At 37.3% G+C, this 12,705-nt stretch overlaps 2 long non-coding RNA genes across 2 annotated transcripts; both read right to left on the bottom strand.

Moving 5' to 3' along the window:
- Positions 1-2,683: 2,683 nt before the first annotated feature.
- LOC311043199 lies at positions 2,684-4,001 on the bottom strand. The gene is made up of 3 exons (XR_014600592.1): positions 3,901-4,001; positions 2,945-3,018; positions 2,684-2,819 (listed from the first exon to the last, which is right to left on the bottom strand). It is a non-coding gene; the product is annotated as an uncharacterized lncRNA (long non-coding RNA).
- Positions 4,002-5,535: 1,534 nt separating this feature from the next.
- Positions 5,536-7,643, bottom strand: LOC311043841. Its single transcript, XR_014600656.1, has 3 exons — positions 7,510-7,643; positions 6,245-6,307; positions 5,536-5,586 (listed from the first exon to the last, which is right to left on the bottom strand). It is a non-coding gene; the product is annotated as an uncharacterized lncRNA (long non-coding RNA).
- Between the last annotated feature and the right edge of the window lie 5,062 nt (positions 7,644-12,705).

The raw sequence follows: 12,705 nt of genomic DNA, 5'->3' as shown, positions 1-12,705 counted from the left end.
AAGAAGCAGGACATAGTGATTATTAAACTATAGATAGAAGTGTCATCACAGTGAAGCAGGGCTCAGTAAGAAGCAGGACATAGTGATTATTAAACTATAGATAGAAGTCTCATCACAGTGAAGCAGGGCTCAGTAAGAAGCAGGACATAGTGATTATTAAACTATAGATAGAAGTCTCATCACAGTGAAGCAGGGCTCAGTAAGAAGCAGGACATAGTGATTATTAAACTATAGATAGAAGTGTCATCACAGTGAAGCAGGGCTCAGTAAGAAGCAGGACATAGTGATTATTAAACTATAGATAGAAGTCTCATCACAGTGAAGCAGGGCTCAGTAAGAAGCAGGACATAGTGATTATTAAACTATAGATAGAAGTGTCATCACAGTGAAGCAGGGCTCAGTAAGAAGCAGGACATAGTGGGACAAACACAGTCAAACACAGAACAGCTACGCTTCACTTGAAACCTAAAATCCATACATTGAAGCAATTACATTTACTCACTTTCCAATCAATACGTCTTGTCTGTTGCATTGAGAGAAAGTCTAATCCAATGAAATGCTGTTATTCTTTTGACTTCCCAGTAAACCCACTGTTACATAATGTGACTTTTATATCCAATGTTTTGGCCCAGAATATTTCACCATGCAGGATCTTTTCCCTCTGGACAGTAAAAGTGTCTGTCAGCCCACAGTTCATAAAGCACATATCATAAAGACAAGGCCTTTATACACCAGGAGACAGTAGCACCACCTCACACTATACATCAAACTTAGCCTAGTTATAGCTTAACCTATTCAATCTGGGGACGCATCTCTGTCATTTTAGATTTATTTGGCTATTCAAATATAGCAGATCTACAAGCTCTTAGCTATACGAGCTTGTAGCTATTTGTGGAAAAATTGTGAAAATGTGTGCAAATCTTTGAATAAAGAATTTGTAACTCAAATCTTTGCTTCAGGGGGGTCCCTGGAACAACAATATTTTACAAATGTCCGGTTAAAAAAATACATGTTTAAATATTTGCACACATGACCACTCTATCGCGCTATGAGCTTGTAGATCTGCTATTTTTGAATAGCCAAAGAAATCTAAAAATGACACAGATGCTTTCCTGGTCTAAATGGCTTTTTAAAAGCCATTTAAGGTGCAGTATAACTAGGCTAAGTTTGAACTCAGTGTGAGGTGGTGCATCTGGCCTCAGGGTATTCCAAAGGGCTTCACACATTAATGCAAATACAGTATAGTAAAAATGTACATTAAAAAGTGCAACTGTACAAAAACAATACCAATACAAATGATGAAAGGGCTCAGCAAATACTCTCACATTTACATACAACAAATACATGAAAATGATAATAGAATAATTAAAAACATAAAAGATTAAAGCTATTAACTCTTTAACTGCCAGAGTATATACAACTAAATAAAGCCCAGACTGCCGGCCTTTTCAAGTACTCATAGAATATTTATCTCCAGTATGATGGATCCCCTGATGGTTGCTAATCACTGAGGGTTTCACTGTGCTTCCGCAAAAAATAAAAATGTCATGGTGACCTCCCGTTACCTTGTTATACACCGTTAAACATAGCATGTTTCTGCAAAAATACATAGTAAAACACAGGAGCCGAGATACAGGCTTTTTTCCCAAATACTTTAAACAGCAAGTCAATGGAGCAGAACATCTTTGGATCATGTTCTCATCTCCTGGTTCAGTGTGAGAAAACAAAACAAAAACAAAAAAACAATTGTAAATGTATTTAAAAAAACAAAACAAAAAACTGGTCCAAACTGGTTGTTGGCAGGGTGAGCCCTGGCAGAATTGGACACATTAAGGAGTTAAGGAGTTAACAACATGTCTGATACCTTGAATCTTGTCATTAAAAAGAATGGAAACTCATTACATTTGCTGGTAGAAACTAGTTGTGGTGATATTGTAAACAGAGGATTAGTTACTCTATATGTTTGGTGGTGATTAGACATGTGCCTCCATCTGTCATGTTTGGTTGTCCTACACGTCTGTCTGTCTGTCTGTCTGTCTGTCTGTCTGTCTGTCTGTCTGTCTGTCTGTCTGTCTGATTGATTGATTGATTGATTGATTGATTGATTGATTGATTGAATATATTATCAGGCATAAATGTAAAAACAGCACAAGTTCAGTTAAAACACTTTGTCTAAAAGGTCCGTCTAGAAAAGTCCTTGCAGTCTTGTTTCTATTGAGGTCCTTATATTCAATTCATAAACATATAAAGTGGCACCAAACCGTTCAATTCATCACAAAAAAATGGGGGGGGGGACACTATATGTACAGAGTTGGAAAAACAACGTGGGGCTGCGGGAATGAGAGTCAAAGGAAAGGGGGGGGGGTCGTCTGTCTAAGGGGGAAGTGGTATTACCTCCCCTTTAGCCTCCTGAAAGGTGAATTTTCAGGGCTGTTTTAAAGGACGCCAGCGATCTGCATTTTTTTGAGGGATGGGGTCAGACTATTCCACACCTTGGTGGCAGTGCTGTAGAAGGAGACTTTACCCATGTTTGTTTTATGGGTGGGTGGTACCAGATCACTGTTAACTCTCCCTCTAGTATTGTGACTGTGAGTGTCACTAACTTTTTGGAGGTATTTAGACAGATATGCGGGTAAAGGGGGCATTAAGGGCAAATTTGCATTTACAATTACAATTTTGAAGACCAATCACATTGTTTGTTGTTTAACCCTGTCTTCTACCCTGAGCCATCCTAGGCTGGGGAAATGTGAGGGGAAAAGGTGGGTCATGGGCCCCAGGCCGAGAAGTAGTCGAATCAGTTTGTTTCTCTATCTAAGGACCTGAAACAAAGTTACAGTAAACATTTACAGGATAGACTGGCATTGAACATGTCATAAACACTTCAATAACTGTGGAATATGCGGCATAATGAAGAGATAAAACATGATTGATAACAAAGCATTACCTCCACGTCCATGTTGTAGACTTATTGATGATTTGCATAGATTGGATCAACAGAACATGAAGGTCTGGATGATTCTGTGAAACATGAGTTTAAAGTCTATAAGAGGCTTTACAGGATGTGGGTCATATATGAACAGTTTGATGAACAACACATCACAGGTTTAATAAATCACATAGATATCTCTGATTACTGGACATTTACTCAACAACCACTTGAACCCAGAGTATAAATACCTTTGGACAACGTTATGACATGAGAACAATCAAACAGGTAAACAAATAAACATTCACATGTACACATTGGTTATTGTGATATCATGGTCAATATCAGTGGTGTAAAGTAACTAAGTAGCCTACATCTACTTAAGTGCTGTATTTAAGTACAATTTTGAGGTACTTTTACTGGGGGTTTTCCAAATTTTACTACTTTTACTTCTACTCCACTACATCCAAGAGGCAAATGTTGTACTTTTACTCCACTATTTGAAAACTTTATCCACTATTTGAAAACTTTAGTTAGTTACTTTGCAGATATAAATCATTACATTATAAAACATACATTAACCACTTTAGCCCTATTTTATACCTAGGCTATTTGAAAAGAGCAGATCTACAAGCTCACAACGCGTCGCATCGGGATGCGTTTGAGCTTGTAGATCTGCTATTTTCACAAATATTTGTACTTTTACTTTTGGTACTTTAAGTATATTTTGATACCATTACTTTTGTACTTTTACTCAAATACATTTTTAATTCCGGACTTTTACTTGTAACAGAGTCTTCTTGCAGTATTGATACTTTTACTTAAGTAAAACATTTGAGTACTTTTTCCACCACTGGTCAATATCATGTCTGTCTGTCTGTCTGTCTGTCTGTCTGTCTGTCTGTCTGTCTGTCTGTCTGTCTGTCTGTCTGTCTGTCTGTCTGTCTGTCTGTCTGTCTGTCTGTCAGACTGACCATGCTGCAGTGGGAGGGACACGTCATCAGGATTCTCACTTTGATTGGTCCTCTGCTCTGCAGCTGACACCTGATTGGTTCCATGAGCCTGAACGGGTCTGAAATTATAATATATATTTATCAAAGCTGAAGTATAAATAATCTGTAATTTACTGCAGTCATGTTGACAGAGATAAATAAACTATAATATATATTTATCAAAGCTGAAGTATAAATAATCTGTAATTTACTGCAGTCATGTTGACAGAGATAAATAAACTATAATATATATTTATCAAAGCTGAAGTATAAATAATCTGTAATTTACTGCAGTCATGTTGACAGAGATAAATAAACTATAATATATATTTATCAAAGCTGAAGTATAAATAATCTGTAATTTACTGCAGTCATGTTGACAGAGATAAATAAATTATAATATGTATTTATCAAAGCTGAAGTATAAATAATCTGTAATTTACTGCAGTCATGTTGACAGAGATAAATAAATTATAATATGTATTTATCAAAGCTGAAGTATAAATAATCTGTAATTTACTGCAGTCATGTTGACAGAGATAAATAAATTATAATATGTATTTATCAAAGCTGAAGTATAAATAATCTGTAATTTACTGCAGTCATGTTGACAGAGATAAATAAATTATAATATGTATTTATCAAAGCTGAAGTATAAATAATCTGTAATTTACTGCAGTCATGTTGACAGAGATAAATACTGTACTCACCTGGCACAACCAGGATCTGTACATTAAAAAGAGAATAAGTTGTACCATAAGTCATTGAACCAAATAAAAACATACAGGCCTGATCTTTTAAGCAGTTTCTTCTTCATATGAAAGCTTTTGAAGCAGTGTTGATTTTGACAACACATTTTGATTTAGTTTCATCTTTTGAATCAAATTCCATTTAGTTTTAGTCATATTTTAGTCACCTGAAATGTTTTAGTTTTTGTCTAGTTTTAGTCAACTAAATGTCATAAGATTATAGTCGACTAAATCTACAGTTGATTTAGTCGACTAAAATGTATTGTGGCGGTGTCGTGATGGCATCGTAATGGCTGATCTTACACTTGGTTGCATGCTGAAAATAGCCGATCTACAAGCTCACAACGCGTCACAGTGCGACGCGTTGTGAGCTTGTAGATCTGCTATTTTCAGAGCGTAACACCCGAGCACAACCAAACATAAAATGTCTTAGTTCTACTGGATCTCTTCTCCACTAGTCCCTCACTAACATTTTAGTCTATTTTTTTTTGGTGACGAAATTGTCAATATATTTAGTCTTAGTTTTAGTCATCATAGCTTAGTTTTTATTTAGTTTTTATTTAGTTTTTGTCAGTGAAATAAGGTAGTCAACGAACATTTTTCGTCATAGTTTTAGTCGTCAAAATCAACACTGTTTTGAACCAGGTGGTGGCGCTACACACACAGTAAACAATAACCTTCCTGTCTGTGAACGGAGCAGTTGACAAACCTACTGAGAAGTAACTGTGACCAGCAGGGGGCGCTAAAACAGTTCTAACAAATCAAGTAATACAGTCATCTGAATTAATATTCCACAAAAGAAAATAAGAAATGAACTGATATTAAAATAATTGGATTGGATGTTTAAAATGTGTATGCAGTACTGTACCATTCTCATAGTCATCAGAGTGTCTGATCACACCATAGACACTTGTGGTGCCTAAAAAAAAAAAAGCATTAATATCGACTTAACTTTGTTATTTAAAACAATCATTTAGTTAATTATTCTGCTAATTAGGCAAAACTAACTGACAGACTTTAATATTAAAAAAGGACAATTTTAAAGGAATGCAGAATAATATTTCGGAAATATTATTTCCTTTGAAATTATGAATTAAATTAGATTCAGATTAGAAGCAGTTGTCTTTCTCAAAAGAACGAGTCAGAAGTGTCTTAAACGTGAAGCCTTAGTGCTCTTATGTTTGAGCGTGGAACGGTAAGACTGGACTTGCGGTCTTGAAAGAAAAAGATACATTAACGAAGTAAGTTTCTGCTATTTTCATGTTGTTTTGACAGGCAGCCTCTGTGGATAGCTTTAAAGCTCAGCTCAACAATTATTTCTTCACTCTCGCTTTTGGTTGATTTTTAAATCTTGTGTTGTTATTCATGTCCTCATTGTTTTGCCTGATTCACTGCAAGTTTGCTATTGTTTTAATGTTGTTTTATGCTTTTGCTTTTCTTTTCTTTTTTTTTGCTTTATTGTTAAATGAGTTGTACTTTTTCTGTAATTGTATTGTTGCTACAGTATGTAAAGCACTTTGAGCTGCATTTCATGTCATGAAAGGTGCTATACAAATAAAGTTGGTTCAAATACTGACGGTGTTGCAGTGGGAGGTACACATCATCAGGAGAGACACTTTGATTGGTCCTCTGGTCCGGTGCTGTGATGGATAAAATGCATTCATCATGTAATATTACACTGGCATGTAGAATGTAAATACACAGGTACTGTATAGTGTTTAAACATGTGTTATAGGCTTATAACAACATGTGTTATAGGCTCATAAGAACATAGTGTTTTAACATATGTTATAGGAGTCATAAGAACACTGCTGGTAGACTTTTAACAAACAAAGCGGGAGAATAGAACAATACTCTTATTTTAACTAACATACACTGGTTTCAAACATGATGTATTATGTCTACAGCCTAAAGTCACCTCATTTAAAACAAGGCACATTATTAAAGGGCAATCAATAGTCCTTCATAGGATGAAGCAGTGCTTGTGATTTTAGGGTTTTTAGGTTCTTAGTGACACACTTTATGTACATGAGAACCTTCTATAGATGTGGTGTCATGTTGGACCTACTTTATTTATTATTATCATTATTATTATTTGTATTAAGCTTGGGCAGATACATTTTTTGTGAATAACATTTAAAGAACCTCTCACCTATCTGCAGATACTGAGTCAGGAGTTTATGAACGGAATGTTGGATGATTAAATTACCTTAAAAAATATCTCCATGGGGGTGACTAATCTATAGAAACAAAGTCATTTTGGGGTGAACTATCCCTTTAAGCTTCATGGGATTATCCTGTCACATGAGGAGGTGTTTGTTCAGCCTCTTCTTAAAGGTATGAACGCTACTTGTAAAGATACGAAGAACAGACTTCAGACCTACAGACTACAAGAACTACTGTAAACCCCCAAGGATGACTTTCTACAAACGTTCTTGTTCTAAACAAGGAACAGTTCCCTCACATCCTGTAGAACCTGACAGCTTCTCTGAGTGTCTGAACATTATTAGTCTTGCGTAGCCAGACAACTATTCCACAATCTACGTATATAGAGTCTGGAACTACACCTCCTGACATCCGAGAGAGGAAACTGGCACTGCACAAACATATCTTTTAAAATATCTTTACATTTTATTTTCTAATTTCCATTTCTGCTTAGCATCAAGCTATATATGCTTAGATGATTTAGATTTATTTTAGGATCAATTTGCGTGACTGTAAAGAGGAAACAGAAGTGGGGAGGAGGCTTCAGATCCGCTTTATATTGTAATCATGATCAGAGCGTCTGAGTCACAGACTGTATGACCAGAAACAACCGGAGACTAGATCATTATTGACGTACCTCTGCATTTCCTCCAGAGACACAGAGACAGAACGAGCAGAAAGATGCAGACTCCTCCAGCACACACAGGGTAGACATATGGAGGCACAGAGGGAGGGAGTGGGGAAGGTGGGTCCGGTTGGTCGTTGTTGTTGGAGGTCGGAGAATCTGTAGACACAGATTCCTCTTAATTACACATTTTAAGCACCGTGAATCTCTGTTAACCACATGAACCCTATATAGTTGGGTCATTTATGGCACTTCCGTGACCGTGGAGAGCGAAGGTCCGTTTCTCAATGGATTTGTCATCTAGGAGGGTTATTAAACAAATTTAGCCGGGGTGTCTTTTTTAAAACGGCGGGGAAAATTTGTGGGAGACCAAAATCCAAAATGGCTGCCGTGAAAATGAACTTTTTAATGGTTTGACCTACAATGATGCACAATACATGGTTTCAGAGCTTATTTTGGTCAAGGAATACATATATGGTGTTAATATAATGATTTGACCTATTGTCGACCTTCAAATGCAAGATGGCTGCCAATTATGAGCTCCAAAAGGGAGGTTTTTTTCAAAATCGTCACAGAGCCTTCATATTAGGCTCAAATATAAGCTCTGCTCATGATGAGTTGAATAATATACAGTATAAGTACACAGAAGTAATCTCTGAGGTCAATAAAGTCAATGTTTGTGTGTAACAGCAGTTGCTTTCCCAGCAGTTGGTTTCCCATTAAATAGGGTAGGCTACTGAGAATATGGTGTCCAGTTCATCCCATCACATTTTCATAATGAACCAAAAAGTAATTGTGCAGTATAGCCTAAGATAAAATAGTATTATGTATGCAAAGCTAGAAAGGTTAGTTGCTTGAGTTGATTTAAAGGTCAACTCATTTGTCACCCTTATTTTGTGGTATTGCTCCCTGTTTCCTGTCTGCCTAGTTACTGTTACCTGCCTTGTCTAACCAGTCTTGTGATTTTGTCAGTGTTTCCACCTGTGTTCTCTTACTCCCCCAGCCTATCCCTGTGTTGATTGTCTGTTGAGTTCACCTGTGTCCTGTTAATCCCTGTCTATTTAAGCCCTGTGTTTGCACTGTGGTCTTCTTGGTCTGTAGTCCTGTGAGGTGAGGTTTTTAGTTGTTCTTTGTGCTCAAGCATCTTGGACATTATAGCGTCTGCCATTCCAGATCCCTTGAATCGCTTGTAGTTGGCATAGATGTAGGACATCAGCTGGTGGAAAGTTACTGGTGGAAAGTTCTCCGCCTTGAGCTGAGTTGAGCGTCTTATACTGTAGGTGGGCAGGTCACCAACAACAAAGGAGAATGGAATATTCTTCTGCTGCATGGCCTCCACATGTTTCACCATTATGTCATTCACCACTGACTTGCTTGGAGGTTCATTGTAGGTTGTGTGGTAATTAGGCTTGCTCTTGTTGGGTGGTGGATGACAGCAGGACTGGGCACTGTATCCAAGGTCAAGGTCAAGGTCAAGGTCTTTATTAGTGTCCCAAAAGGGCAAATAGTTTTACAGCCGGAGTAGTGGTTTAAAACATACACAGAATACAGGACAACAAACAAACGCCATAGCATAAAACATAAGTCTGGGCGCATCTAGTGCAAGATCTGAGACAAAGGACTACATTCAGAGGTATACATCAGAGATATAAAGTGCCGGGCATAAAGTGCTTGTTTCATCCTCGTCATCATCATCATTATCAAAGTGCAAGAGATAAAGATAAAGTGCAAGAGATATAAAGTGCCGGTCATAAAGTGCTTGTTTCATCATCATCTCAACATCCTCATCATCATCAAAGTGCAAGAGATACAACAAAAGGCTACATTCAGAAATGTAAAGTGCCGGTCAACAAGTGCTTATTTCATCATCATCATCACTATCACAGTAACATTACCCTTTACCTGTCACTAGCAGCATTAATTGCTCTAATTGAAGCAGGAATAAAGGAAAACTTGAATCTGTTATTCTTGACACCGGGGGCACCCAGACGACGGCCAGAAGGCAGCATCCTATATGCTGGCTCGAGTGGGTGGGCTCTGTCTTGTTGAATGGACCTGGCTTTCTTGATTAGCTGTCTGTTATAGAAGGGGTCTAGGCTCTCCAGCTGGATGCCAGTAATTTTGGAGGCGGTTTTGACTATTCTTCCCAGAGCATTTTTATCCTTAATGGTGAGGTTACCATACCAACAGGTGATAGAGAATGAGATAACAGAGTGTACATAGGCACTATAGAACAGTTTCATCAATTCTCTATCGACATTGAATCTGGCCAATTTCCTAAGACAAAAAAGGCGTTGCTGGCCCTTCTTACACAGCATGTCAGTGTTTACATCAAATTTCAATTTTCTGTCGATAATCGTGCCAAGATATTTGTAACTGGGCACGATTTCTACTGGCTGACCACAGATATCAGTGTTCTGGATGGGAGGGGGATCACGTCTGAAGTCAATACAGAGCTCTTTTGTTTTTGAGATGTTTAATTCAAGGAACGCATCATTACAGCAGGACAGGAAGTCCTCTGTGACCTGACCATGCCCGACCTCGTCATTGTCGAGAAGGCTGACAATGACTGAGTCATCCGCGTATTTTATGATAAAACGGTTGTCGTGCTTACTGCGACAGTCATCCGTGTACAAAATAAACAAAAAAGCGGAGAGAACACAGCCCTGTGGTGAACCAGTGGAAGTGGGCAGAAGGCTGGACATCGTCTCATTCACCCTTACACATTGATTCAAGTTTCTTTATTAGGATAAACTCCTTGAGATGAGCCATCTCGTTTTAGAGGAGGTCCCAACATAAATACATGTCACAATCGTTACATGTACACTGAGTAGACAAAACAAAATAGACAGACGAAACAAAACGAAACAAAAACAGACACACAATAACATTATGAACCTTGACAAACATCACAGCCTTAAGATGCATAAAATCCAGTAATATAACACATTCTGAGAATGGTATGTTCAACACAGTGACTAAAGAACAGTATTTAGATGAATAGAACTGAAAATAATAAAGTATGGCATGCATGATGGCAGGTTTATCGATAACACGAGCATACAACTTCAAAGTAAGAAGACAGTGCACATTTAAAAAGTGGGAATGTTGAAATGGATCTGATATTAACCGGTAAATTATTCCAATCTGATGGAGCTTTGAAAGAAAAGGCATGTTTACCAAATGTACTACTTGCTAACTGGACTGTAAAATAAACCTGTGTAGAGTGTCTGGTACGTTGTGTTGAAGGAATTGGAACTAAAAAGCGTTTAAGGTAGATGGGATAACTAAAATAAATACATTTGAATACCATTTGAAGCCAGTGCGTGTGTCTTCTTACTTGTAGTGATTGCCATTGAAGTCTGTCATACATTATGCAGTGGTGTGTGAGAAAAGGACAACCAAGGACAAATCTACAGAGTCTATTGTATGCTGTGTGAAGTGGAACAAGATCTTTCTTCGAGGCATTTTGATATACCACGTCACAATAATCAAACAATGGAAGTATTAATTGTGTAGCCAGTTTCTTACGGACATTGAGTGAAAAACAGTCTCTGGATCTATATAAGACACTTATTCCAAAGTTAACTTTTTTTAGAACATGATTAATGTGAGATTTAAATGTGAGTTCTGAGTCCAGCCATACACCAAGATATTTTATGTTGTCAGCTTTATGCAGAGGCATGCCGTCATGACTGGTTATTATAAAGGAAGCAGGTGTGGATTTGAGTTTAGGTCTAGTGCCAAAGATCATGATAAAAGTCTTTGATTTATTAAGCAATAATTTGTTATGCAAGAGCCAGTTTTGTAAAATATTGTAGTCATATTGCAAAGAAGCTTGAATTTGTGATGTGTCTGAACTGGATGTATAGATAACAGTGTCATCGGCATAAAGCTGGGAACAACAGTGTTTAAAAATTGAGGGCAGACTGTTCACATAGATAGAAAAAAGAAGGGGTCCTAATGTAGAACCCTGCGGAACACCTTTTTGTTGAACCACCATAGAAGATTTATTTCCTTGCAGGACAACACACTGTTTTCTATTATGTAAGTATGAGTTGAACCACAGAAGGGCATTTTGCGAAAGGCCAATAGCATGAAGCTTGTCTAAAAGAAGATATCGGTCAACTAAATCAAAAGCTTTCGTTAAATCAATAAATATTGCACCAGTCAGTTGACCATTCCCTGCTGAGGAATATACATCATTTGTGAGTTTAAGTAATGCAGTTGTAGTGGAATGATTGGGCCTAAAACCTGATTGAAATTCAGATAAAATATTATTAGTAGTGGTATAATGGGAAAGTTGGTTATAAATTATTTTTTCAAAAACTTTGGCAGTGGAGCAAATAATAGATATAGGTCTATAATTATCAAGATTGAGTACATCGCCTCCTTTATGAAGTGGAGTGATACGGGCATGTTTAAAAATAGCTGGAAGCTCACTGGTAGATAAGGAAAGATTAAATAAATCGGCAAGTGGGTACATAATGAGAACATAATGAGGTCAGATTCACTGGCAAAGAAGCTACAAAAGCATAATGTGAATGATTTCTGGAAGGAAATTAAAATGATAAATAATTGTAAAACATCTCTTCCATCAAATATAGATGGAGTGAGTGGTTCTGATGAAATTTCACAGCTATGGCAGAAACAATATTCTGAGCTGTTTAACTGTGTAAAAAGTAATCTTGTTGTAGTGGAAAATGTAGATTTTAATGATGAGGTGATTGTTACTCCTGCCGAAATTCATGAAGCAGTTTTGAAGCTAGGAGATAATAAGGCCTGTGGTCTGGATGAGATAACAGCTGAACATCTAAAACTAGCCAGTAAGAAACTGTGCCCTTTGGTTGCTATGTGTTTTACAGGTTTTTTTGTTCATGGGTTTTTACCTGTTTCCATGCTCTCTGTCGTATTAGTGCCGGTCATTAAAGACAAAGTGGGTAAACTAAACAGCTCTGATAACTATAGGCCAATAGCATTGGCCAGCGTTTTATCCAAAGTGCTAGAGACAATTCTACTGAGTAGACTTGAGAGGTTGATCCTGTCAGCGGATAACCAATTTGGATTCAAACGAAAACACGGCACTGATTTGTGTATTTTTGCACTCAAAGAGCTTTTAGATAAATATAGTAGGCAGAATTCTACTATGTTTGTTTCTTTTATTGATGCCTCTAGGGCCTTCGACCGCATTAATCATGAAAAGTTATT

Source organism: Gymnoscopelus microlampas (assembly GCF_963454915.1).
Source record: "Gymnoscopelus microlampas genome assembly, chromosome: 4".
In the NCBI taxonomy this organism is placed as follows: Eukaryota; Metazoa; Chordata; class Actinopteri; order Myctophiformes; family Myctophidae; genus Gymnoscopelus; species Gymnoscopelus microlampas.
The sequence above is the reverse complement of the archived record's forward strand: the minus strand, read 5'-3'. Positions and strand labels throughout refer to the sequence as shown.